This window comes from Dermochelys coriacea, chromosome 6 (assembly GCF_009764565.3).
Source record: "Dermochelys coriacea isolate rDerCor1 chromosome 6, rDerCor1.pri.v4, whole genome shotgun sequence".
In the NCBI taxonomy this organism is placed as follows: domain Eukaryota; kingdom Metazoa; phylum Chordata; order Testudines; family Dermochelyidae; genus Dermochelys; species Dermochelys coriacea.
Genome location: NC_050073.1, coordinates 125,512,120 through 125,539,363, shown reverse-complemented (window position 1 = coordinate 125,539,363; position 27,244 = coordinate 125,512,120). Strand labels below are relative to the sequence as shown.

The 27,244-nt window shown below is 43.1% G+C and overlaps 1 protein-coding gene and 1 long non-coding RNA gene across 3 annotated transcripts in view; one reads left to right on the top strand and one right to left on the bottom strand.

Moving 5' to 3' along the window:
- The window catches only part of MDGA2 (MAM domain containing glycosylphosphatidylinositol anchor 2), a 660,176-nt gene that overhangs the window by 565,953 nt on the left and 66,979 nt on the right, over positions 1–27,244 (bottom strand). The window lies entirely within an intron of this gene.
- On the top strand, positions 1,499–25,486 carry LOC122460620. Its single transcript, XR_006282045.1, has 3 exons — positions 1,499–1,680; positions 20,701–20,706; positions 25,476–25,486. It is a non-coding gene; the product is annotated as an uncharacterized LOC122460620 (long non-coding RNA).

Below are 27,244 nucleotides of genomic sequence, written 5' to 3'. Positions count from 1 at the left end.
ATAACCTCTCTGCTCTACTTGAGATTCCCCTGTTTATTCGTCCAAGGACAGCATTAGCTCTTTTGGTCGGAGTGTTGCATTGGGAGCTCATGTTCAACTGATTATCAACCACGATGCCCAAATCTTTTTCAAAGTCTCTGCTTCCCAGGATAGAGTCCTCCATCTTATAAGCATGGCCCACATTTTTCATTTCTATATGTGTACATTTAGCTGTATTAAAATGCATATTGTTTCCTTGCGCCCAGTTTACCAAGCAATCCAGCTACCTCTGAATCAGTGACCTCTCCTCTTCCTTATTCACAAATCCCACAACTATTGGGTCATCTGCAAACTTTATCAGTGATGATTTTGTTTTCTTCCAGGTAAAACTGATAAAAATGTTGAATAGTGTAGAGCCAAGAACAGATCCCTGTGGGATCCTGGTACAAACACATCCACTTGATAGTGATTCCACTTTAAATTTCTTTTTGAGACCTATCAATTAGTCAGCTTGTAATCCATTTAAAGTGTACCATGTTAATTTTATATCAATCTAGTCTTGTAATCAAAGTGTCATGTGGTACCAAGTCAAATGTCTTACAGAAGTCTATTACAACAACACTATTACCTTTATCAACCAAATATGTAATCTCATTTAAAATATATCAAGTTAGTTTGACAGGATCTGTTTTCCACAAACCCATATTGATCAACATGAACTATATTATTCTCCTTTAATTATTTATTAATTGAGTCCCTTATCAGCCACTCCTTTATCTTGCTGGGAACTGATGTCAGATTGACATGCCTACAATTATTCAGGTCATCTCATTTATGCTTTTTAAAATATTGGCACAACATTAGTTTTCTTCCAGTCTTCTGAAATTTTCCCATCATTCCAAGACTTATAGAAAAATCAACTTGGCCAGTTCTTTTAAAACATAAAGGCCATGTGACTTTTCAGCCACTAAGCAAGTACATAGTGAGCAATGGGAATCCTTCCATTCTGTCCAGGACCTTAATAACCACAAACCTTCAAGATAGTCATAAAAAGTGCATGTCACTTGCAGATCTGTACAGAGAAGTACAGAGAGAGATAAAAGAATCTAGAAACATCAATTGAACAGTAGTAGAGTAAGTAGGCATCCTTCAGTCTCAAGAGACATGGGTATGCACCCCCGAGAAGTAAAGAATTTACTCGGTTTTATGGCAGCCACGAAAGTAGCTGAAGAGACCCACTCAAGAGAGACAATCTCTGCCGCATCTGTCACATTTAAAGGTGATGTTTCGACCCTTTGGGTTCTTCCTTCTGTGAGCTCTTTTCTCCTCTGCTAAGCTGGATGGCTTCCTCTCATAACTCAGGAGACCTTTGTTAAGCTCTTGTTTCCAAAGGCTCTGGTCTTGAGTGTGATGTTCCCATTTGTCCACATCCATTTCTTTGAGGTCTCACTTGCACACATCCTTGAAACGCAATGTTGAGCATACTTTGGGTCTCTTTCCAGATGCCAATTTGCCATAGAGGATATCCTTTGGGATGCGCCCATCATTCATTTGGCACACATGCCCAAGCCAGTGGAGGTGTCACTGTTTGAGGAGTGTTTGCGTGCTGGGTATGGTGGCCCGTTTGAGCACCTCAGTGTTGGTGACTCTGTCCCTCCAAGAGATTCCAAAGATTTGACGAAGGCAACACATATGAAAGCTGTTGAGCCTCTTTTCCTGATAAGAGTATAAGGTCCATGTCTCCCTTCCATACAGAAGTGTGCTGATGACACATGCACAATACACAAAGAGCTTTGTGTGTTCTGTCTGTTAGTTGTTCTGCCAGACCCTCTTGTTCACTTAAGATGTTGTGGCAGCTTTTCCAATGCAGATCTTGAGTTCTGTTTCAAGTGAAAGATTGAATGCGATAGCGGGCCCCAGGTATGTGAACTTGTTCACCACTTCACGTTCATAGTTGTTGATCTTGATGGAGGGTGCTTCCTCAACTCCCTGGCACATTAGGTTCATCTTTTTTAGGCTTATGGTAAGCCCAAAGTCTTGGCAAAACTTTGGAAAAACTGTCCATTAGGCTCTGAAGATGAGCTTCTGTGTGGTTGTCCCTGCTGCATCATCAGCAAAGAGGAGGTGTTGGATAAGGGCCTCCCGAGTTTTGGTTTTAGATCTGAGTCTTGCAAGACTGAACAGTTTAACATCAGCTCTTGTGTGCAAGTAGATTCCCTCAATTGAGGAACCAAAAGCTTCTTTCAGTAGCAGGGAGGAGAAGATCCCAAACAGAGTTGGGGCAAGTACACAACCTTGCTTAACTCTGCTATGAATCTGGAAAGCCTCAGACACTGAGCCGTCATATTTGACCATGCCGTACATGTTTTCATGGAAGGATCAAATCATGGTTAAGAGCTTGGGGGGACATCCAATCTTTTCTAGAAGCACAAATAGTCCACTTCTACTGACAAAGTCAAAAGCCTTTGTGAGATCGATGAAGGCTTTGTAGAGGGGCTTTTTTTGTTCTCTGCATTTCTCTTGTAGTTATCTCAACGAGAAGATCATGTTGATAGCAGACCTTTCAGCTCTGAAGCTGCACTGTGATTCAGGATAGATTCTGCCCGCAAGGGTCTGAAGTCTGTTCAGGACAACTTGAGCAAAGGCTTTTCCCATAATACTAAGAAGGGAATTGCCATGAGAGTTGTTACAGTTGCTTCTGTCACCCTTGTTTTTTTTATAGAGAGTGATGATATTGGCATCTCTCATTTCTTATGGTACTTCGCCTTCTTTCCAGCACAGAGCAACTTGTGACAATGTTGCAGTACAATAGGGTTTCCGCATGTTATGACCTCGGACAGTATGCAGTCTTTTCCGGGGGCCTTTCCATTGGAGAGGCCATCTATGGCAAGGCTAAGTTCCTCGACAGTCTGTTCATCATCGAGTTGGTTCATAAAAGGCAGGCTTTTGATGGTGTTGATAACTGGGTCCCTAACAATATTTTCATGAGAGTAAAGCTCAGAGTAGTGTTCTACCTAGCGATCCATCTGCTTGGTGCGGTCATTGATTGTTTTCCCTGTTATTGATTTCAATGGGGCTGTCTTCTTTGAAGCTGGACTCAAGGCTTTCTTGATCCCATCAATTAAACTGACTGTTGTACTAACTGACATGAATTCTTCCTTTCAAGTGCCAATTATATGAATCACTTATGAAGAGTTGCCTCACGCTGTGGACCTAGTAAATCTATCTTTGTCTGTATCAAGGTCTACACTTAACAATACTTCAGCTGCAAATGCTAATCTAAATCTACAGTTCAGTGGTTTCCTGAAAAGATGACAGCATAATGTTGAAATTATTGATGTCAGTCTCTTGTACAGTAGATTCCCTACAGCACTGCATAATGCACCATTTCACCCGAATGCTAAGGCTCTAGCCATCTTTCAATTAGTCAAAGAAATGTAGAAATAAAATACATCTTCTCAGGCTCCTTTAATACACTCTGATTTGTAGTCTAGCTGTGCATGTATGCAACACTCTAAGAAAAGAAATGAAACTGTACTATATGACTTTATAGCAATGCCAGTGAAAAGATGCTAATAGACAATTACATCTAGGATAACAATAGAAGTGTTGTTTCAAGGGTAAATCTGAGAACATAATCAACAATAAATGGAATCACAGAGCAAAATAGACAGGAGGCATTTATCGAAGAAAACCGCTACAGCCAGAATCAAATACGCTTCCAAACAGCTCAAGTTTCTGCTTTGTCTTCTTTGTTTACCAATGAGCACATTCTGTCTGGAACACACTTCAGTTCCCAGAGACATTTAGTGGCTGAATAATATTACAAGTAAACATGTCATTTCCATTTTACAGCTGGGGTTGCCAAGGCACAGAAGATTTGCCCACATATAGAGCCAGTGGCAGAATCAGGAATAGACTCCAGGTCTCTAGTTCTCAGCCCTGTGCTTAGTCTATTAGAAGCAAAGAATAACCTATCCAATTAAAGCTATGGGAATGGTGGGTGAGAAGAATGAAATTATTAGAGCTGTGGGAAATATTCACAACATGAATCCAGGCTGACCATAACCACAGCATGAAGCCACCAACCTGATTTCATGTTTCTTGCAAAACCAAAATCCAACCCAGGATCACCAAAATAGTTCCAGAGATTGGATGGTGTCTGTGTGTGTGCCGGGGGGGCGGGGGGTTGTACAGTTGTGATTCTTCCCTCTTTTCTGACCTCACAGCCATGAGCCATTGGACACATTCACCTCACCAGTGAAGAGTTTTGAAAGTTCAAAGGAGGTCATCTATCATTTACAACCTCTCCCTCTGCTCCATCCTCAAGAAGGGTACATCTGGCTCCCTCCCTTCTTCTTCTGATGGTCAGGGAGTGTCAGGTACCCACTCCGATGTAATTGAATTTTCAGAGGCCTTCTGGTAGGCACCAGAAAACTTCCAAGATGGCACACGGTCCGACAGCCTGCAGGGGTAAAGGAGCATCTGTGCAAACGAGACATCCTTTGGGATTCACACCTTGGGTAGGAGTGCTAGAAAAGAGAGCTCCGTCCCCTCTCTTATACTCCCATGCAGGGGCAGCCATGTTTCAAATACACAAGTCATCTCTTGGAAATTTACTTAACTGGCTGCAAACATAAAGGGAAAGAGCAATAGATATTGCTATTGACAGTCCCAGTTGACAGGCCCAGCTCGTGCAGAAAAGGGGGCCCATGGTTTTATCCTTGTCCTGCCTGCTGGACAGTGCTGGTGTTTGCACAGGCATAATGTCTAGTGGCTAGCCAAAAGGATATAGGAGTTACCACTTACACGTGTTTCCCCCTCACCTTAAGAGACAGAGGCTTGTTGGTTAAATTTGAAGGACATGGGTTCTGCTCTCAGAACCCGGCAGGTGATTTATAATATATAATAGTGTCTATTATATGCAGCACATGGATTCAGTGGGCCTCATTCCCCATTATGTTAATCCAGACATACCAAGTGTATAGATAGTATAGCCCCTCTAGATCCTGGGTGGTTGCTCCTCACCTGAGGCCAGTTCCAATTAGGTCCCTAAATATCGATTTAGACATTTAACTTTAGGCACCTAGGTCAGACTAGTTTGACCTCTCTTTATACTGTTACTTTGCAGCCAAGGTATACCACAAAAGTGCATTGAAAAGTTCCTTCCCCACTCATTCTGTCAAACTGACAATATATTTTTATTCCCCTTTCATTAAAGAAAGAATTTTAACACCATCTATCATAAGGGAAAATAATTAACCTGAGAACCCAGAGCAGCCTGAATTCAGAAGTGAGATACTCACAGATCTGTCAACAAAGTTCAAACATCAACACATATTTCCCTACCATGAGTCTGCTGTCTACTTGTCAGGCTGAGGAACCATCAAAGCTGGGTGCCAATGTGTTTGGAGCAGGACTTAGTGTACATGTCGAAGAAATCTAGAAAGGGATTTTATATATGAAAAACCCCAGCCTATCTGCTGAAATCATTCCTGCAGCTGAGTTTTACAGATAACAGAATCTGACTGAAACGTAGGAGTCTAACAGTCATTAAAATCAAGAGAAGTCAAGTAAAAAACATCCAGCAGATGTGTAGGGAAAGTATGGCATAGAAACGCATCCTTCAGAGGAAGATGACAGATTATGCCGTTGGAGGTAAAAATGCAAATATATAAATTTTGAGATTTAAAAAAAAATACTGATCTAGAGAAGGAACACAAACTCCCTCTCTTTCCTAGCAAAGAGTCAAACAGAAACAGAGGAACCTCGGGGAAAAAAATGGTTTCACTAATTTCGTGAAGTATTAGGTAGCACTTCTTTACATTACTGATTTCCTCCATTCCATACACGACATACATTTTATCACTCATTTTTCAGCACTCCAGTTAAGCTATTGTTTCAGAAAACACCTGCACACAGGGGATTTTCCACTGCGCACATTGTTACAAAGTCCATTTTTTCAAAAGACTATTATAGCAATTATCAGTGAGTGTCTTCTTCCATTGCGTCTGACGCTGTTATATGCTAGGTGCTTTTGTGCTCTGGGAGCTCCTTTCTTTCCCTTGCAGTTGGAGAATGGCATGTGTTTCCCTTAAGCAATTTAGAAATAAATGAAATATTTTCATTTCAAAAAAGAAAAGGAGTACTTGTGGCACCTTAGAGACTAACAAATTTATTTGAGCATAAGCTTTCGTGAGCTAAAGCTCACTTCATCGGATGCATCATCGCTATTGGATCATAGTTTGCTTTGCCACCAAATGTTCCCTTTTAGTTGCACCCCAGTCTACTAGGGTTACACGTACTTAAGCTCCTACAGCGATGGAGGCCATAGAAAACCCTAAGATGAAGACAAGCTCTACTGCACCTAAGTCTGTTCTTCTGTCTGGCTGAACCCAATTGACAGAGTTTGCCCTTTCCCCATCTCCACTGCCCTTCAGCCATTCCACGCAATCTCCTATCAGAGGGAAAGTTCTGGGGTGAAATCTGGGAGTTTTGCAGTTGACTTCTGTGGAGCCTGGATTTCACCTTAAACAAGCTGTTCTGAGAAGTCTCTCTTTAGGGATTTTACCAGTGCTGGTCTATATTTCAGACTTGCACATCCTACAATCCATGTCAAAAAGTGAATTTTCCATTTGTGATAGTAGAAGGTTTCCACTTCGGCCGAGATATCAACGTCAGAGGTAGGTTATTGTACTGGGACGCACTCCCATCTCACAAGCGCCCCTTGTTTGAGTGTGTGGGGGCCTGCACTTTCTCTCCCTGTAGCCCGTCCTTGGCCTTAGGTCCTTAATTAGTCCCTTAGTCCATCAATGGTCTCAGCCCTGGTATTGAGCCGTACTCTAGGGCTTTCCTCTGGAGGCAATGTTCTTGCCCTCTCTGGGCGTTTCAGGCCCTAGCTTTCCTGCTGGGCCACTAAAGAGTCTAGTTCCCCTTCTGGGGTGCCTCAAAGTCCAGGCTAATGGGGGATGGGAGGGACCCAAGCCCATCCACAACTCTGGATCCCAGCCCAGGGACTCTGTAGATAGCAGCCATCCACCATGTCCCTTTATCTAAACTGCACCGCTGCTCTGATTCCTTGCACCACTTCCCTGAGGCCCTCCACCCTCTTCACCCTTACCTCCGGGCCTTGTCCTGATGGAGTCCCAGCAACCAGCCCACAGCTCCTTCTCGCATTCCCTGCCCCGCCCGGCTTCTGCTAGCTTTGCTCTATCCAGGGTCCTGTAGCTCCTGCAGCCAGTCACACACCATACACGCTTCTCCAGCCTCAGCAAGGAACTTGGAGGACCCTCTCCACTGCCCTTTTCTGTGGCAGGATGTGGCAGAACCCCAAGGCCTCCAGCAGGATGCCTCAGAGGCTCTGGTACACCCTGTAACAGTTACATATGAAACTGTCCAATCTTGATGACATTAAGGAAGACAATGTCAGACAGTTCTTGGCTGGGAATCAAGAGACCTGAGTTCTATTCCCAGCTTTGCCACTAATGTCCTCTGTGACCTTGGGCCAGTCACGTCACTGCTCTGTGCCTCAGTTTCCCCATCTGTAAGATGAGGACAGTGATACTGACTTTCCGTTGTAAAATGCTTTGAAACCTACAGATGAAAAGCACTATACAAGAGCAAAGCATTGTTATCAAATTAATCGGTGCCCCACCTGAAAGTCATTCCCCAAATACTTCGCCTGCTTCAATTGAAGAGCTGCATTTGACAGACAGAAAGTCCCATTATTATGTGTAATCTCCATTCCCTAGGCCATAAATACTAACTCGTTTCTAAACTTTAGATCCTGAAAACACTCCCATTGCCACTTCAATCCGCAGAACTGGGTTCTCTTCCAAAGGCTTCACATGCGACTCGCATTTTGCGACTCGCTCTCTACTTCTCCCATAGCCAAGACCTTCAGTTCAAAAGTTCAAGCTCAACTTAAAAAAGAAGCCCCAGAAAGAGATATTTACAATGCAGCTAACTGTACAATAAATACACTCCCTTCAAAACCCCACTATCGATAGTTCTCTCTCTAAGAGCACAAATGCCTGTAAAGTAACTAGCCGCTCCTGACCAAGACATCCTGAAAGAGGATATAACAATTACAAGTAAAAAACATGCCGTGATAACCTTTATGTGTATTTTTGCAAAGATAGTTAAGAAAGATATTACAAAGGAAAGCATCCTACAATCCAAAATCAGAAGCTCTTCCCCCTATCCAGGCCAGAACTAACTGCAGAAACCTAGAGGTGGAAAAGCGTTCTATGAGACAGCTGACATTTCATTAACAGCTCCATTAAAACAAATGTGAGTGCATCCCAGCAAACAAGGGAGACTCAGGAAGAGAGTTTTATATTAAGAACTTGGTTGAGTTGGGGGGGGGGGTTGTAAACTAGCCAACATGGCAGGGAATGTTGGTGACTTTATTTAGAACATGACTGAGAACTTCTGAATTCTGAGCCAGTGGTAATTTGATAAAACTGGCCAAAATAACTAAATAAACAGCAGCAGGCATGCTATGGAATAACAATTGCCTGGATGCGGAAGGGTTAATATTGGCACTTAGAACTGGCAGAGGAGTTTGAGGAGAGGAAATATGAACATGTGCGTGGTCCCCTGAAATTGTAAACCTGTGGGGTGAAATCTGGACTCCACTGGAGTCAATGGCAAAATTCCTATTGACATCAAGGCACCAGGATTTCACCTGCTGTGATTCAGAGTATTGGTCTAGCTAAAAGGAAGGGTGACAAACTTCAAGGAGAATTTTGCTCCACAAATACTGGTTGATCCCAATCTTACAGGCCTCTTTTCTGACTCCTCTCCCCAGGCCATCTCTCCTTAGAGATTTGTAACAGCCAGAAATCATCCCGTAAAGATAGAGAAAGATGCTGTGATTTGCTATCACTAAACAAGGGGCTCCTACTAACAAACATCCCTTTTTGGCCTGTGATACACCCCACGCATATGTACAAGGGAGGCGTCTATTTGCAGGGAGGAGAGCCAAGGGAATCTTTTCCCTTGGTACACAGTGTTCATGGATGGGTACCACGGGAGCAGGCCAAAAAGCATGCTCTGTGTGCTGTCCTGCAAAGGAACTTACTTTGAAAAACACGCTGTGTGCACAGCTAGGAAAACACAGTGCTCAGCCTGGGGAGGGGGTGGGAGCCAGGGGTAACCTCCTTTAGGAAGCTTTGGAAAGTACCTCTGATTTGGGAGCTGCCTGAGCCATTTCAAAGGCAAAACCTTTGCTCTTCAGAGGTGTATTTACGAGCTCCCGGCACACATCATCTCTCGCAGGGACAGCATCATGCGGAGAGGGAGTGAATCCTCTCAGAGACAGGGAAATCACCCCGACGCCCCTTCAGGATTGTGCTGTAATGTTAGAAAGATCCCACAACTCCCATTCTCCATCGGAGAGCTGTGGGATGAAGGCTGGACTAGTGGGTAGAGTACTGGTCTGTGATTTAGGGGATGGGGGCTTAATTCCTAGCTCAGCTGCTGACTCTGCGTCCTACCATGGGTCAGTTCACCCTCTGCAAAATGGGGATCTTGTCCTACGGGGATATTGAGAGGATAAAATCCAACAATAATAGTGAGGTGCTTGGCTTGGTAGTGATGAGGACAAGATAGATGTACTGAACTGGTATGTTTGGGTCATCAGGTTTTCCCCTTTAAGAACTGTAAGTATTTACTATATCCTTCTTTATGTACGGAGTCTATCAAAGCCTTGGTAACACTGACAAGTTAACTCCAGTCCCAGGATGAGCTTAGGTAGCAGTGGGCTAATGGGATCAGCATTTCTACATGCTTTGTTTTCTTTGTCAGCCACAAGGAAATAAAGCAGCATTTGCTACTACATCAGCAGAACAATACCAGAACAAATGGATGTTCGCCACTGGTTCCAAATGCTAGTGTCACTGGGTGGTGATGAAAAGTCATCTTTGGTTTATGAAACTAGACTCCAGTTTGGAATAGCATCAAGGGATATTATTACGCACTTTGTAACTATCCTGGGCAAGAGTTGAGATCAACAGCATGCCAGGATTTTGATTTCCAGCACAGACTGCCCTTTTTAAACAACAAACAAAAACCATGGCAGCAAATTTTGGTCTTGTTTTTAGTTCTAATCAGTTAGCATCATAGGGGAGAAGAACAGAACAAAAACAAAAACCAACAACAACAACTGAATTGAATGGTTGTGCTAATCCAGGCAAATCAAGCCATGGATTCCATTCTATTCCTACTGCATCAAAAAATAACAGGAATTTCCAAAACCACAAACCAACAAATCCATGGATAAGTCCTGTATTTAGTTCTCAGCATCACTACTACTCAGTGAATGCACCAAATATCAGTATGCTTTTCAGACTATAATCAGCCTGCCTGTCTGGTGCTGACTTGTGAATGACCCTGGGATGGGAGACAGAAAGTAATCCACACAAAAGAGGCAGCATTTGAATACAAATCATCAGAGACAGCTTCATTAATGACAGGTTTCAGAGTAGCAGCCGTGTTAGTCTGTATTCGCAAAAAGAAAAGGAGTACTTGTGGCACCTTAGAGACTAACAAATTTATTAGAGCATAAGCTTTCATGAGCTACAGCTCACTTCATCGGATGCATTTGGTGGAAAAAACAGAGGAGAGATTTATATACACACACACAGAGAACATGAAACAATGGGTTTATCAGACACACTGTAAGGAGAGTGATCACTTAAGATGAGCCATCACCAACAGCAGGGCGGGAAGGAGGAAAACCTTTCATGGTGACAAGCAAGGTAGGCTAATTCCAGCAGTTAACAAGAATATCAGAGGAACAGTGGGGGGTGGGGTGGGAGGGAGAAATACCATGGGGAAATAGTTTTACTTTGTGTAATGACTCATCCATTCCCAGTCTCTATTCAAGCCTAAGTTAATTGTATCCAGTTTGCAAATTAATTCCAATTCAGCAATTTCTCGTTGGAGTCTGTTTTTGAAGCTTTTTTGTTGAAGTATAGCCACTCTTAGGTCTGTGATCGAGTGACCAGAGAGATTGAAGTGTTCTCCAACCAGTTTTTGAATGTTATAATTCCTGACGTCTGATTTGTGTCCATTCATTCTTTTATGTAGAGACTGTCCAGTTTGGCCAATGTACATGGCAGAGGGGCATTGCTGGCACATGATGGCATATATCACATTGGTAGATGCGCAGGTGAACAAGCCTCTGATAGTGTGGCTGATGTGATTAGGTCCTATGATGGTATCCCCTGAATAGATATGTGGACAGAGTTGGCAACGGGCTTTGTTGCAAGGATAGGTTCCTGGGTTGGTGGTTCTGTTGTGTGGTGTGTGGTTGCAGGTGAGTATTTGCTTCAGATTGGGGGGCTGTCTGTAAGCAAGGACTGGTCTGTCTCCCAAGATCTGTGAGAGTGATGGCTCGTCCTTCAGGATAGGTTGTAGATCCTTGATGATGCGTTGGAGAGGTTTTAGTTGGGGGCTGAAGGTGATGGCTAGTGGCGTTCTGTTGTTTTCTTTGTTGGGCCTGTCCTGTAGTAGGTGACTTCTGGGTACTCTTCTGGCTCTGTCAATCTGTTTCTTCACTTCAGCAGGTGGGTATTGTAGTTGTAGGAATGCATGATAGAGATCTTGTAGGTGTTTGTCTCTGTCTGAGGGGTTGGAGCAAATGCGGTTATATCGTAGCGCTTGGCTGTAGACAATGGATCGAGTGGTATGATCTGGATGAAAGCTAGAGGCATGTAGGTAGGAATAGCGGTCAGTAGGTTTCCGATATAGGGTGGTGGTTATGTGACCATCGCATTTTAACAAAAGATCTCACTCCCCTTGTATTTATTAGTTTCAAGTCTCTTATCCACAAAGATTCCAAAACCCCAGGGATGAAATCAATGGGAATGAAGGGATGGGAGTTGCCATAGACTTCAAAGAGGTTAGGGGTTCACTATATCGTTCAACACATCCTGTTGCTGACATGAAACCATCTCTGGAGTAAAACACTCAACAGAGGCTCTACAAAACATCAAAAATGCTACATAGCAACTGAGGACAGGAAGTGAAAGATACTGGCCAAGTATTTTAAAAGGGACTAATGATTTTGGGTACCCAAGTTGAGATACCTTAAAAGAGTTTGAGTTGAAGAAGGTTCTGTAAGCCTGACCTCTGAAAATCAGGCCCACCCTTTAAAGAGTCTCAAATTGGCCCCTAGATCCATCAAAAGCTACAGGAGGAATTTAGCTGGGCAGAACGTAATTATCCCAATTAGAATTTAGCCAGACTTTGGGACTGATCCCACTATATCTAAAAATTGCCATAATCCTCAATGGAGAGAACACCATGTTGACGCCACATCCTAACGCATATTATTACCCAGGCTTGATATACTTTACACCAGTGGTTCTCAACCTGCAGCCCAATTAGCACACGGCTGCGGCCTATGTGACATCATTAGGTCCAGTCAGGTAGTATATATAACATGAAAATCAGTGAATAACAGTGCACCTGGTATCATTAATTACCGTCACAGGAGATCTGCATTTCAGGCCTAATCCAAAATCAATGACGAGCAATTGAAACATTTCCATTGTCTTCAGTGGGCTTTGGATCAGGGCCTTCACATGTAAAGCAGTGGTTCTCAACCTGTTTACCACTGTGGGCTGCATATGCAGCTCTGTATGTTGGGTGGATGCAGCCCACATAACACACAGAGCTGCATATGCAGCCCACAATGGTAAACAGGTTGAGAACCACTGCTTTACATGTGAAGGCCCTGATCCAAAGCCCACTGAAGACAATGGAAATGTTTCAATTGCTCGTCATTGATTTTGGATTAGGCCTGAAATGCAGATCTCCTATGATGGCAATTAATGGTACCGGGTGCACTGTTACTCACTGATTTCCACGTTTCTCCTTTAATTAGCATCCCTGCAAACTATACCTGAGCTCTGAGAGCTGGGTTCTTTCCTTCTCACCCATGATCCTTAATACTGAAAGCTAAAGCCCTCAGTGCCCCGTCCCACCAGTATAGCCCCATGATGTTCTATAGGTTAGCACAGGATTAACTGATTGGAATTTAGCAAACAATTCTTAGTGAGGCGCAAACTTCAGTTCTCCAATATTGACCGGGCATGTGCCAACAGCAGTAAAAAGGAGCGAAGAGGTCATGAGCAGATCTGTGAACACACAGGGGTCAGACCCGGTGAGTCAGATGACTGAGTGGCTTCGCTGAGTAGAAATGCACTCTGTATATCCTTTTGTCTGTGAAAATGATGCTGATGGAGATGTGGGTTAGCAGAGCCAAGTGAGTCATGGGCCGGGACAGTTCTCTTTCTCCTCTCTTCAGATCCCAGTATGTAGGTTTTGTGAACGATGGCGCTTGCCTTTGTGTGCACCTATAGCTCAGGCACGCAAAAGATTCTATGAAGCCTTTCGTACGTGAACATCAAGGGACATCTCCAGTTTTGTATCACTAGCTATCATGTTAAAAACAGGTGTTCGCTGTGGTTTGGAACTGAAACAAAAAATGTCCCTATTTCTTTCTTCAGCAGTTTATAGACTGAAAGGTGTATCGAATGGGAACATAGCTCCACAGATGAAACATTTATTTCCCCCAAACAATCTCCATGCAGTGGGACTGACAATATTTTTCACTAACGCTTGAGGGCAAATCAAGGACAGACAAAAAAGACCTGCAGTAGGTAGCATTTCAGGGTTTTTTCCCTCCAGTAAAAACAGCACTTTTAAATGTAAAATAACTACTTTGCAAGCTCTTTGGTATACAAAGTATGTTTGGGAAGAATCATTATCATTTCAAACTAGAGTCAATGCAAAGCTCTAAACCTGGGTTATTAAAAGATGTCATCAAAGGATTACAAGCCCAACACTCAGTCAAAAATGTTTTTATGGGAAAATAACTGCATAAAATAAGCTCAGTGGAGCAGTAAGTGCATAAAATAGTTAATATCAAGAGTTCTGTTAGTCTGCACATCGCTGGAAGATATATTTGTTAAAACACTGAGTCATATTTTTAATGGCTGCACTCACAAAAAGGCTCGCTTCTGCAAAAACACATTTCTGCATCATGCCGAGTTACTGGTTTCCATTTGCAAAAATTCATTTGAATATAAATAAGGGGGTTTCCTATGCAATCAGTCCCCACCCATATTGCATGTGGGCTTCTTGTGTCCTCAGTTCAAAATCTAGCCATAGATTTTAGTGTAACTGTATCAATACTGTGTAGAAGAGGCGTGACTGAAGGTATATGTGGAGATCAATCCAAAGGGTCTGGAATTTTTGTTGTTGTTTTTTTAAACAGGAATGTTTATGCCCACTTATTCCATGGAACATACCACTCCCCCTGCTTAGGGTGGGTAAAAATATATGTGCAGCAGACTTCAGGAGTAAGCCAACTACCTACGTACGTATCTGGTGGCGTTATCCTCTTGTTCAACAATTCAAAATCCAGTTCTCCAACCACATTCACCAGACCTCCACTTGACCTAGCTCTTCAGCTTCTGTGGACATCTATGCAAATACATTTTTGGTAGGAATCTCTCTATTACAAAAATCTTACGTGTGCCGCTAGAAACATTATTTCACAGATACCTTGATTACAGATTGGTTCCTGTCAGACTTTCAGGAGACTGGAGTGGAGTGTTCTTGTGGATCTCCAATATGAAGATCTGGAATCTAAAACAATGACTTTTGGTAGCCTTTTGCCATCATCTGACAATCTGACAGATTTAGAAATTTTATCTCTAGCTGTACATTCTAATTTCATAAATGTGGTTAGATATAACCCCCTGATTTTGTAAATGTGACTAGTGTCAATTCCATCCATCTGCGTGAAATTCCTACCCCACCCTCCATTCAGAGATCAACAAAAGGCCTATGGACAACTTAATTCCCATATATTCCCATCTGGAGGGTTTAAGTGGGGCTGATGCTGTGTTGTGTAGTGAACTGGTTCTGTGTAGGAGGGAATTATAGGCTGCATGTTCCTTTCATAACATTAAACCACAATAAAGAGCTAGTCAAAATTATTCTCTCAATTCTACCATTTCACAGATGAGCGCCGCTCTACTGATTAAACAGTGCATATCAAACACAGGTTCAGATCTTCCAGAGATTTCTGTGCATGCAATCGCTGTTACACGCCATGATTTGTCCTTCGGTTACTCTCATTACAAGCTGCAAACCATTTTTATATGGAGCAGTTCTCTGACTGGTGTTAACCTATAGGCCAGAGCATACAGATGCTTCCAATCTCAGTAAGATTGGGATGCCTAAACTCAAGATGGAGTGCTTGATCAAAAATGATCTTCCATTAGAAGGAGTGAAAGCCACCTGATTCTACTAACTGGTGTGACCTTGAGTTTTTGAGCCAAGGGAAAAAGATGATGGACACTGATGCGTCTCCATCCAGAGTCATCGGCTCATGACAGTATCTAGAACTCTTCATAAGTGTTTTCCTAAGTGTTGTGTGTTCATGCTTAGAAGACTAAAATAATGAGGGGTTGAATCTAACCTGAAAAAAAGTATATGAAACGAACAAAAGACCAGCAACAAATTATGGTGATCAAATGAAATGTTGCACAAAATTGACCATCTTAAGACTTTCTCAATACATAGCTCTGCTTTTCCCCAGCCTCTTCCACATCAGGGGCTTGTTACAAGGCTACCCAGCCTTTGATATAATTTGCTGCTGACAACCCCTGGTGAACAGAGGATAGCTACAGGGTTGAAGGAGCTTGATTATGTATCAAACAGCAGTCTTTGCCTGCTAAGCAGTTATGATTGATTACTAGGCCCACTGCTATAATTCAAAGTCAGTGCAAGACTTCTTCCTGCTTCAGAAGCATTGCCACTTTCCTTTCAGGAAACGTGTTCCCCCTGACTAACCTAGGGATTTTTAGTCATGAGTCAAGTCTCGCAGACGAGTCAAGGACATGGTGCTTTTAATAACCACCACTGGAATGATCATCGCTCCCAGGCCCTCACAATAAGTGGAATGTGTAACTAACACCATCTGGGCAATGAGTTGCAGCCCCCTGTCAATGATGATTAGAAATTTGCCAATCTGGAATACTGCGAATAAGTTCTTATGAAGGAACCAAGACAGGAATTGATTCTTCACTACAGCCGTAAAGCTGCCAGCAAAGCAGCCGACAGTTTGGAAGAAGAGAGGCAAGAGAATATCCTGCCTGCAATCACTCACAGGAACATCCAATTACATTTCAGAGGGCTCGTGTCCCCGAATAGATGAATTTGAACAAAAGTACATTTGTCTTCTAACGGAGCCCAAACTTCAGGGCAGACTCTTGTTATCAGTATGACACTACACCCCATATTCTTTATAGTGATATTATGATATGATTATGACATAGTTATGATGTATTTTATGCAAGATAAGTCATGTAACATGTCTTTGGAAAGGTTATGATTTGCTGAATATGATTATCCTATTTGTATGCATGTATCATTTTTGAATCTGAAGTTATGAATATTGACGATGTCTCTGCACTTCAAATGTGTTTACACCTGGGGAACGCCCACTAGACAAGATGCTTTCATTCTAGACAGTGGGTGGGGAATGAGCCATTAGGAAAACAATAAGCCTTAGAAGAAGCTTATCTTCCACCTGGGTAGCCTTCCTGAGGACGCTCCAGACAGGCTCTGAGTAATGGCTGCTATGACTCTACAAAGACATGTGATGTGAGCACGTCTCTAGACTCCATCCTAGGATATAAGTTTTTCCACAGTCCGTTCTGGGAACTAAACTTTGGACACAAAGGGCTCCCGCCATGTGCAAAAATTATGTAAGGCAGGGAGTGTCATCATCTGGGGCTCTTCGCTCCCCAACACCAAATGCCTGGTTTCCATAATTTCCATCCTGAGCCACCTGCCACTATAAATATTCTTCCAGCACCCCTGAATGGGGCCTCATTCTCATGGGACCTGTAGGTTTTACCGTAACGCAATTAATAATGATGACATTATACACATCCTAAACATTTGCTAGCAGTGGGGGAGAGATGCTACCACTTGGGTAAAGACCCAAACTGAGGAGAAAAATCTGGTGTCTAGTGATGCATTCTCCACACGAAAAAGAAAAGGAGTACTTGTGGCACCTTAGAGACTAACAAATTTATTTGAGCATAAGCTTTCACGAAATAGTTTCTAAGGTTAGTCTTTGTTAGTCTCTAAGGAGCCACAAGTACACCTTTTCTTTTTTGCGAATACAGACTAACACGGCTGCTACTCTGAAACCTATTCTCCATACAGACAATTGTGAGTCAAGCAGAGTATAGCCACAGCATGGCAACACACCACTTAGGTGCATAAATCCATCATGGACAGATGGTTGATTTCACTAAACCAGCCTTAGTTTACACTGGAACCGATCCATTTGGCTGATGCCAAAGAGCTGTGGCTTGTGACTAACCCAGCTTTGCTACTCCATAAATTTCAGGAGACTATCTGTCTCAAGAGGAAAATCTTAGGTTTCTAGCATACTCCCCATGTGCATGAGGAATGGATGGAAGTATATGAATATATGATGGGGGAACAGCTGTGCAAAGGACAACATAATGAAAGATAGCTAGGCTTGCAAAGGAGACGTGGGCAATCATGGAATTTAATGCACCAGGGAAAAGACACTATTAAGCTGCTGCTTTTAAGAATATACCTCTCAGATTATTACAGTGCTAACCCTTTGCTTCTGCATCTGCTTTTTGACATTTAAATTATAGCTTTAAACTATGCTAAGCCTTATTTAAAAGAGGCAAGTGATAAACAAGGGTTACTGACGCTTTAATAGGACATACTGAAGCCTTGATAGCATATTTTTAAATGTATGCAAATATGCAAAAAAGTATGTAGGGAGTTTGCATACAGTGATGAAACTGTAATAAGAATGGCTGCTTGCACCAATATTCTACCATTCTGTTTTACTGATTAGTTTCTTTGTAACACCTGAGTAAAGGGAAAGGTAGCTCTTTGTAGATGTACAAGTGTAATTATTTAAATGGGTTTTATTTATACATTTAATACTAAGGATCCATGTTTGTCACGGAGGTCACGGAAGTCATGGATTCCGTGACTTTCTGTGACTTCTGCAGCAACTGGTGTGCCTGGCCCGGGGACCGCCTGAGCAGCTCAGGCAGTCCCTGGGGCCAGGCGTACAGGTCACTGCTGGGGCAGTCTCGCCCCACCCCCCAGCAGCAGGAGTTTGGGTGTGTGTGGCAGGGCTCAGGGCCGGGGTGCAGGGCAGTGCTCATTTGGGGGGGCTCCCCAAAAAGGGCAACATGCTGCCTCTGCCCTCAGGCACCACCCCCGCAGCTCCCATTGGCCTTGGTTCCCAGCCAATGGCAGCTGCAGAACCAGGGCTTGGGCCAGAGTGGAGGCAGCTCGTGGAGCTAGGAGCTGGGGTGAGCGCTTCCCAGAAGCTGGGTAGGGAGCCCCCCACCCGCAACTCTGGCACCCCCCGCAGGTTGCGACTCCCCCACAAGTACCTGTGGTGCCCCCCCAGGCCATGCGCCCCAGGGCCGCCCTCCCAATCCACCCCACCACCCCAAGTTTTAGTCGGGGGTTTATAGTAAAAGTCATGGACAAGTCACGGGCCGTAAATTTTATTGTCACCCCCACATACTGTACACAGAGGACAAAACTCACTCCCAGCTAGTGAGAAACGGAATTTTTTATGGCTTTGGTGTCATCAGAGAGTTACCTTCCAGGCTTTATTGTTAAGCCAGCGTGTTTGACTTTAGTTTCACTTTTTTATTTGATTGAAAGCGTTTTTGGGATCGGCTGATTCCAAGCCTGACTGGCTGGGCTCACCAGCTATGTGAGAGATGTCAGGAACAATCGAAGAGCGACTTTTTCACATCAGGCTCTCCTGCACAATGTCTCAAGCCCAGTAAATCCTGCATCTTTGTTCTGTAAGCATCTTCACCTCACAGGTGGAACTCTTCCCACAACAAGCACTGACAACCTGTGGCTATTATGATCCAGGAATTAATCTCCATTACTTCCCCAGTCAATAATGAATATAATTTTCAGACCCCTCATTGAAATTAAACAGGCACCTATATTTATAATGGAAGCACAGCACTTACAGCACACACTTCCACAGCCTTATTAATAACCCCCAGCCGGCACGTCTGATTAGTATTCTAACACATGTGGTAAGCTGGAGGTTGATTACAGCTGATCCAGTTGATGTTCCTTCAGCTTTCCACTAACGCTGGCCATGTTCCAGATCTTTGCTGATACAGTCAATGTCAACTGTTGCTGCAGCCTTAATTCAGAAGCAAGCCAGGAGGAAATGGGAGGATAAGCCGTTGCAGGGAAGCGGAGCTCACTGGTCCGCCTTTCTGCATCACCATTGGTGCCTATGTCGCGGGGCCCAAAGCCAGGTGACACGAACACCAAGGTGACACGTGATACAAAGCAGAGTTCAGAGAGAGCAATGGGGAGACGGGGGGCGTTGGTGTATGGGGGGCCTGAGGATGCTCTGCAAGTTCACCCTCAATGAGAGTTGTAATGAACAATTCCTGGAAAGGAGGCTCGATCTTACCTGACTTCCCTCTCCGGAGAGATTCTTGTTTTCTGTGAAATCAGTGTGGGGGCCAAATATCACAGCCATGCCCAGGGACAAGCCTGGTTGGTTTTGTCTGGAGCACAGAGTGAATAAGTATCAATTATTTACATGACAGGAGAACCTCCTGGCCCCAGTCAGGGAGATGGCCATTGAGCTAAGCGTGTAGTAAAGAGACAATCCCAGCTTGCAGACTGGGTAAAACAAGATGGAGCAGGCCTCTGATCCAGACAGCAGTGTCAGGTCCCCACCTGCAAATTGTCCTGGCACACTTCAGTTGCCACTAATTTGAGCTCACCCTGATTGTGCCCAGTATGAGGCAGGTAATGGGACATGAGCAATCTCTGAGCCCAGACACCAAAGGGGCTGCTCCTTAGGGGTGAGCCTGTCCCAAAAGGGACACAGAAGGGGTGACGCAGTCACCCTGCTGCCCTGCAGAGCTGGCTGGACCTGCCAGACAGGTCACAGAAATAGGCTGTACAGCAATGCAGCTGCCCACCCCCTTTTGGTGCAGGGGAAATGTCGGGGGGTGGGGAACTGTGTGTCTGAGTCACTGCCTCTCTTGGGACTCCCCCGGGGTCAGTGCAGCTCTGCATCACCCTCAAAAATCCTCCCACTGGCCTTTGATGGGAGCAGTCTGCCCTCCCAATGGGCATTCAATTACTACAAACATACCCATGTTAAAGCAGCCGGCCTGCTAGGAAAAGAGATATAGGAACCGAAACCATCCCGCTTCTCAGTACTCTCCAGGAACTAGACATACCCATGATCCAAACGCAGGTGACACCATCTGGCCTTAGAGTTGCTACATTTATGGACGATGAAGTGAGCTGTAGCTCACAAAAGCTTATGCTCAAATAAATTTGTTCGTCTCCAAGGTGCCACAAGTACTCCTTTTCTTTATCCCAATCACAGTAATTATGGAGCAACTTCACCAACTCTGACGGCATTCCTCTGAGTTACGCCAGTGTGACAGAATCAGAACCTGACCCTGCGCTGGATCTGGAGAGACTGAAATCACAGGACGGGCCCGAAACTGATATCTAGGTAAAAAGGAGCCAGTGATTCCACAGCTGGAAGAAAGTCCACTCATTAGGTAAATGGGAAGTGGGCCAAATGATGAATTGGGTTGCATAGCTGTAACCAAGGGCACCGTTTGGCTTGGCACCCTCATTGCTATTCTCAGCAGCGTACTCATGGCAAAGAAAATGGCCTCCTGTGGACTTAATCCCAAGCACCTGGAGACTTCTTAAATATTATTAGAACAGATACAAATATTTATGCCACAAACCAAAGACTGGGAGCCATTTTATGAGATCTGCATGCTAGTCTTCGTGCTGCCATGGACTGGATAGCACAGCTAAATGAGGAAATTTTCCAACTCTTGTAAACTGTCCAGGTGCTAAGAACACAAGAACAGTCCTACTGGATCAGACCTATGGTCCATCTAGCCCAGTATCCTGTCTTCTGACAGTGGCCAATGCCAGATGCTTCAGAAGGAACAAACAGAACAGGGCGATTATCGAGTGATCCATCCCCTGTTGTCCAGGTTTTGCTTCTGGCAGTCAGAGCATGGGGTTGCATCCCTGACCATCCTAGCTAATAGCCACTGATGAACCTATCCTCCCTGAATTTATCTAATTCTTTTTTAAACCAGTTTATACTTTTGGCCTTTACAACATCCCCTGGCAAGGAATTCCACAGCATCTTTCCGTGGGAACCCAAGATCTGATTACACTGGGCCTGTGCAGATGGCTTTCAGGCCCGAGAATTGCATGGCTACAAGGACACTTAGTTAATGAGATCCAAAATATGGCAGAGTTGTCGTTTATATTTACCAAGCTAAGAGCCACAAGTCATCACCACCTGGGTTTTAATAGCACCTGCACGCATTCCGGTGGGTTTGCCTGGGAGACCATATTTCTTATTGGATCCAGTGGAATCGCTGTGGGGCAGCATCCTTTATATTCATGGTGGGAAGATGGGTCCCAGGATTGTCTCAGGTAAGATAGTGCTTAGACCGTGCAGCAGCCTTGCCTGGATCTCCACAAGTCAATTGGGCTGAATACAAAAGGTGTCTATTTTCAGGCATGTTTTATATTACCAGAAGTTACTGGTGAAACCAAAGTCGTCCTCTCCACCATTCATGCCAGATGAACTCAGACCGTACCATGCAAGCGAGAGAGACAGTCCCAGCATCTGCAGAGAACGGGTGGAAAACTCTGTGTCACATGGTCAGCCCCTATAACGGGCACCTTTCTCAACAAAGAACTGGCTACTTTAACATCCACACATAAAAGCGGACAGAGTAGCAGGAGAGAGACTGCTGAAAGCTGATTGCTGAGCTTTACAATGTATTTTTAGCCCCAGCATTTAATGATTTGGAGACAGTTTTAACTACAAACCACAAATCCATCAAAATGCACTTTTATTTAAAGAGGAAATCCCAACTTTGTAGCTGTGAAGTCCAATTATTTGGTTTTATACCACCCTGTATATTTATAGATTAGAACAGATTACAGGGAGTCGAGGAGGGGGTGGGGGGGATAACGTGACAGTAGCTGGGACCACTTACTCATTCAAACATGAAAGCCTACATTGACTTGCGTAAACTTGTAATAAACAAGGCATGCCTTTGTGCTTGGGCTGCTGATACTTTGAAAATAAAGTCTACGTGCTCTAAAATCCTGCAGAAAGGATAACTCCGGGTGTTATTTGTGATTTATTATGTACACAGATAACTTGCTGTCTGCACGACCTTACCCTTTCAAATGTGGAGTCAATCAATGACATTTAGCAACTCTCGTCATGGTTAAAAAAAACCCCAAATTGCACACTGTCCTTTGATGGAAGCAGTGTGCACTCCAACTGGGTATTCTGTGAACATAAGTACACCCTTCAAGCAGTCAGTCTGCTAGCAAAAGAGTTACAGGAACCTAAAATCACCTTCTGAGTATTATTTAGGAACTAGACATACCAATGATCCAAAGCCCATTCAAATCAGTGGAAAGACTCCTATTGACTTTCAGAGTCTTGATTAAGGCCCAGTAAGAACACAGCTGGTCTCCTCTTCTTCAAAAAGCCACACACTCTATAACACTGGACAACAATGACCCATGTGCCAGTAGCTGGAAGTTGAAGCTAGAAAAGAGCTAGACTAGAGGTCAGACAAGATGATCCCTTCTGGCCTCGGAATCTATGAATCTAGGAAACCTTTGGGTTTGGTCCTGCAGTCTCTTTTACTATGCAGACATTAAATACTATCTGTGAGGGCTCAGACTCTGTGAAGGGGACTACGTAGACAGATCTCCTATTGTAGTTGATAGGACTGTCATTATTTGCAGGGATATGGCCCCAACCCTGCTGCACGACCTTGGTCAAACTATGTCATCTCTCTGTGCCTGTCTGACCCATTCCACCCTGGGCAGATTCCACATGGGCACAGGGGTTCTTGCAGCCTGAAACAATGAGCACAGGAGCTCAGGGTCCCCAACAGCATCTTGCAGGATGGATTCCCTAGTACCCAGTGGCATTACTGCAGTGTTCTGGCAAGTGCTGTTGGGTCATGGATCAGATTTTAAGGAGGGTGGGCCTGCACAGAAAGCTTGTATCTAGGTGTATGTGTATCTACACAAGCCTTGAGAGAATAACAAGCACTCTGGATATGGTTGGGCTTCTTTTTATTAGACCTTTGTTGTCACTGCTCCACCTTGTAAAATAAACACAGCATTTTCTTCAAGAAATAGCTCACCCAAATGCTGTGCTGCAAAGAATGACCATTGGGCCCCAAGTGTTTTAAGAGATCTGCATCTATTTCCTCCCCCCAAGCTGTAAATGTTAATTTGTATTTCTAATTATTTATACTGCAGCAGTGCCTCGAGCCTGCTAGGGATTATATTAGGGGAGTTCCATGGCCGTGTTAGACGGGTGGTCAGACAAGATGGTCACAGTGGTCCCTTCTGGCCTTGGAATCTAGGAATCAGGGCCCCTAGTCTTTGCACAAAGACCTACTAGGACCCAGTCCCAGCCCAAAACAGCCTAAAAGCTAAATAGATCGGCTAAGGGGCAGGATGGGAAGAAGAGGTGCTGAGAGATGACATGTTTGGCCCAAGGTCACAGAGGAAATCAATGGTACAGCTGGGAAAACCAGCCAGGTCCCTTTTCTCCAGACCTATAACCTAGCTAATGTATCTCACTACCTCTTTAGCTAAACATACCTATAATGATGTTCTTCATGGTGACTCATTCTGACTTCCTCAGTAATACTTTTAAGAAGCTTTTTTAAATAAAGGAACACATTAGATTATACCAAATGCTTACGCATTTTTGAGGAATCGTGCATTTTAAGTGAGTAATTATTTTGTGTTTTATTAATTTTTCTTTATTTGTTATTTTTCTGTGGAATGCTTTTGCTGTTGTACTGCATCTAGCGGTCTTCTTATTTTTTAAATGCACATACTGATTTTATGGATGCATCAGCCATGGAAAAAATAAAAGCTAGATTATATATTAAAAAAAAATGTTAAGGTTTCAATGTCAAGCACTCAAAAGTTGCAGACCTAATGGAGCCCCTTCAGGGGTGTTGTGAAGATAAGCCCATGAGGAAATTCATCATTCTAAATTCAGAGCAGCATTTGGATGGGGTGATGTCTTTGGGTGGCGTTCGGCAGCTAAGGTGTCCATTTAGCTAAGTTCCTGCTGAAATGAGAACGTTAACACTGCTGGGATATTATTCATTGTGTTATTAAGGATGTTACAGCACAGAGAACATTGGAGAGGCATATTATTTTAAATCTAAACACAGAAATAAACAAGCTATTAAGCTATACATTGAAGGAAGAGGAGAAAAAGAAATATTAAATAACTACCCCTTCAATGAGCACTGGCCACCCAGTTCAACACACTGAATGAGGTAGGGGTCCTGTGGAAATAAATAGCATGGCATCATGTAATGAAAGACTATATCATAACGTGGATGTTCAAGGGGCTGAATTCAAGTTGAATTCATTCTGCCCTTTCCTCACTTTTGAGTGCTTGAATTTGCAACCTTAATAACGTTCTTTGAATGTAGTTTCTTGTATACAGTGTTCTAAGATTTTAAAAAAGAAAACTGAAAAAATAGAAATTCCACCAAGTGGACCCATACTGATCCCACATGGGCCATCATCATTTAGGGTGTCCACACTGCAGTCAGAGGTGATTTGCAGCTCTTCTAAGCAAAGCTGAGCTACCTTAAATCTAGCTGGTTCACTAAAAATAGCAGTGCAGGCTTCCGTCTACATGCACTGTAATCCCACCTCCAATCATAGCAGAAGCATGCTCTTAGATCCACAGCACAGACTTCCCCCATTTGAGCTAACAGATAACTGTAGTAGGTTGTCACTCTATTAAAAAAATAGCACTATACAAGATTAATGGAGCCCAAATTAAACAGATTAAAAACTAGTTAAGTGATAGATCATCCAAAAATGGAGAACCATCATCCAATGGGATTTTTCGAGTGGGGCTCTGCAGAAATCTGTTTTTGGCCCAGTGCTATTCAATATATTTATCAGTGATCTGGAAGAAACTATAAAATCATCATTGCTGGTAACATTTGCAGATGACACAAAAAGTGAATGGAGTAATAAATAACGATGGGGACAAGTAGGCATAGAAACCAAGCTGGATCACTTGGTAAAGTGTACTCATTTGAACAACATTGCCTTTCAACAAAGCCAAATGCAAAGTCATACTTCTAGGAACAAAGAATGTAGGTCACACGTATAAGATGGCAGCCAGTATCCTGGAATTGCAGGGACACTGAACAAGTTTTAGCCATCATGGCAGATAACCTACTGAAGATGAACTCCGAGCATGATGCTCTGGTTAAGATCTCACACAAAATCAAGCAGGAGTAAGGAAGTGGCACAGAATTAAAAAGAAGTGTTGACTCCTGCCCAGAGTGGTGGATCCATCGCAGGAGAAACCTAAATCACATGTAAAGTAGGGCTGTCAAGTAATCGCAGTTAATGCAGGTGATTAACGCAAAATAAATAACTAGATTAAAAAATAGCTGTGATTAATTGAAGTAATAATTGTACTGTTAAACAATAATAGAATACCAATTTAAATTGATCATCTATATTTTTGGATATTTTCTACATTTTCAAATATATTGATTTCAATTACAACACAGAATACAAAGTGTGCAGTCCTCACTTTATATTATTATTTTTATTACAAATATTTGCAACTATGAAAAACGATAAACAAAAGAACCACTGTTTTTCAATTCACCTCATATAAGTCTACTCAGTCCTACTTCTCCTTCAGCCAATCACTAAATCAAACAAGTTTTTTATATTTATGGGAGATACTGCTGCCCGCTTCTTATTTACAGTGCCACCTGAAAGTGAGAACAGGTGTTCGCATGGCACTGTTGTGGCCAGTGTTGCAAGGTATTTATGTGCCATATACGCTAAACATTCGTATGCCCCTTCATGCTTCAAATTGTAGGCTCTAAAGTTTTACACTGTTTTCTTTTTGAGTACAGTTATGTAAAAAAAAAATTCTACATTTGCAAGTTGCACTTTCATGATAAAGAGATTACTCCACAGTACCCCATGAGGTGAACTGAAAAATATTATTTCTTTTATCTTTTTACAGTGCAAATACTTGTAATAAAATAAATATAAAATGACCACTGTACACTTTGTATTTCTGTGTTGTAACTGAAATCAATATATTTGAAAATGTAGAAAAGCATCCCAAAATAGTTCTAATACATTTAAAGTGGTATTCTATTATTGCTTAACAGTGCAATTAAAACAGCAATTAATCACGACTTTTTTTTAAGCCCACAATTATTCTTTTAATCATTTCACAGCCCTAAGGTAAAGATAACCCATTTCTTCTGCCTGCATTGCACATTTACTGCCTGCTCCCACTGCAGGCAATGAGAGTTTTGCTCCACGCGCCGAGAAACAGCAAACGACATGGACAATTTCCAGTTGGGGCCAAGCCATGAATGAGGCCTGTGCTATTACACAAACCCTGTGCTCCTTTAAGTACCCCCCCCCCCCGCATCAGCAGGAGGAGAGGGAATGCAATTTGTTCAGAAACACGAGCTCTTTCACCCTGTTTGGAAGAAGGTGCAGGTTTTTAACTATTAGGGCAATTAACCAGTGCAACAGCTCGCAAACGGTGGTGCTGGATTCATTGTCACTTGGAGTCTTTAACCCACATGTGCTGTACTCCTTCAAACGCATGTTATTGGGATCAACGTAGGAATAAGTGGGCGAAAGTCTATGTTTTGTGAGATGTAGGACACCAGATGTGGGGTCCAATCTGCTCGCCTTTACATCTCAAGTGTATCTCAATGCAAAGTACTTACAAAAGGCTAATGTAACGGTCTCCTTTGGATTGGACTCGATGACTCAATGAACACTTTGCTGCAGGTTTAATATAAAAGAGTTTGTTTGTTTTAATTAACTTAAGCCATCTGTGGTATGGCAAAGAAAAATACACCAAATTTTAAACAAAACAAGATAGGATTATAATTTCTAAAGATAAAAATAACTGCAACTTTATATTACTAAATACAGAGCAAACCAGAGATACAGAACAGTATCCCTATTTCTTCAGATAACCTGGATTTGTATTAACATCTTCTTTGAAAGAAACAGTGAAAGCTTTGAGCAAACTGACGTT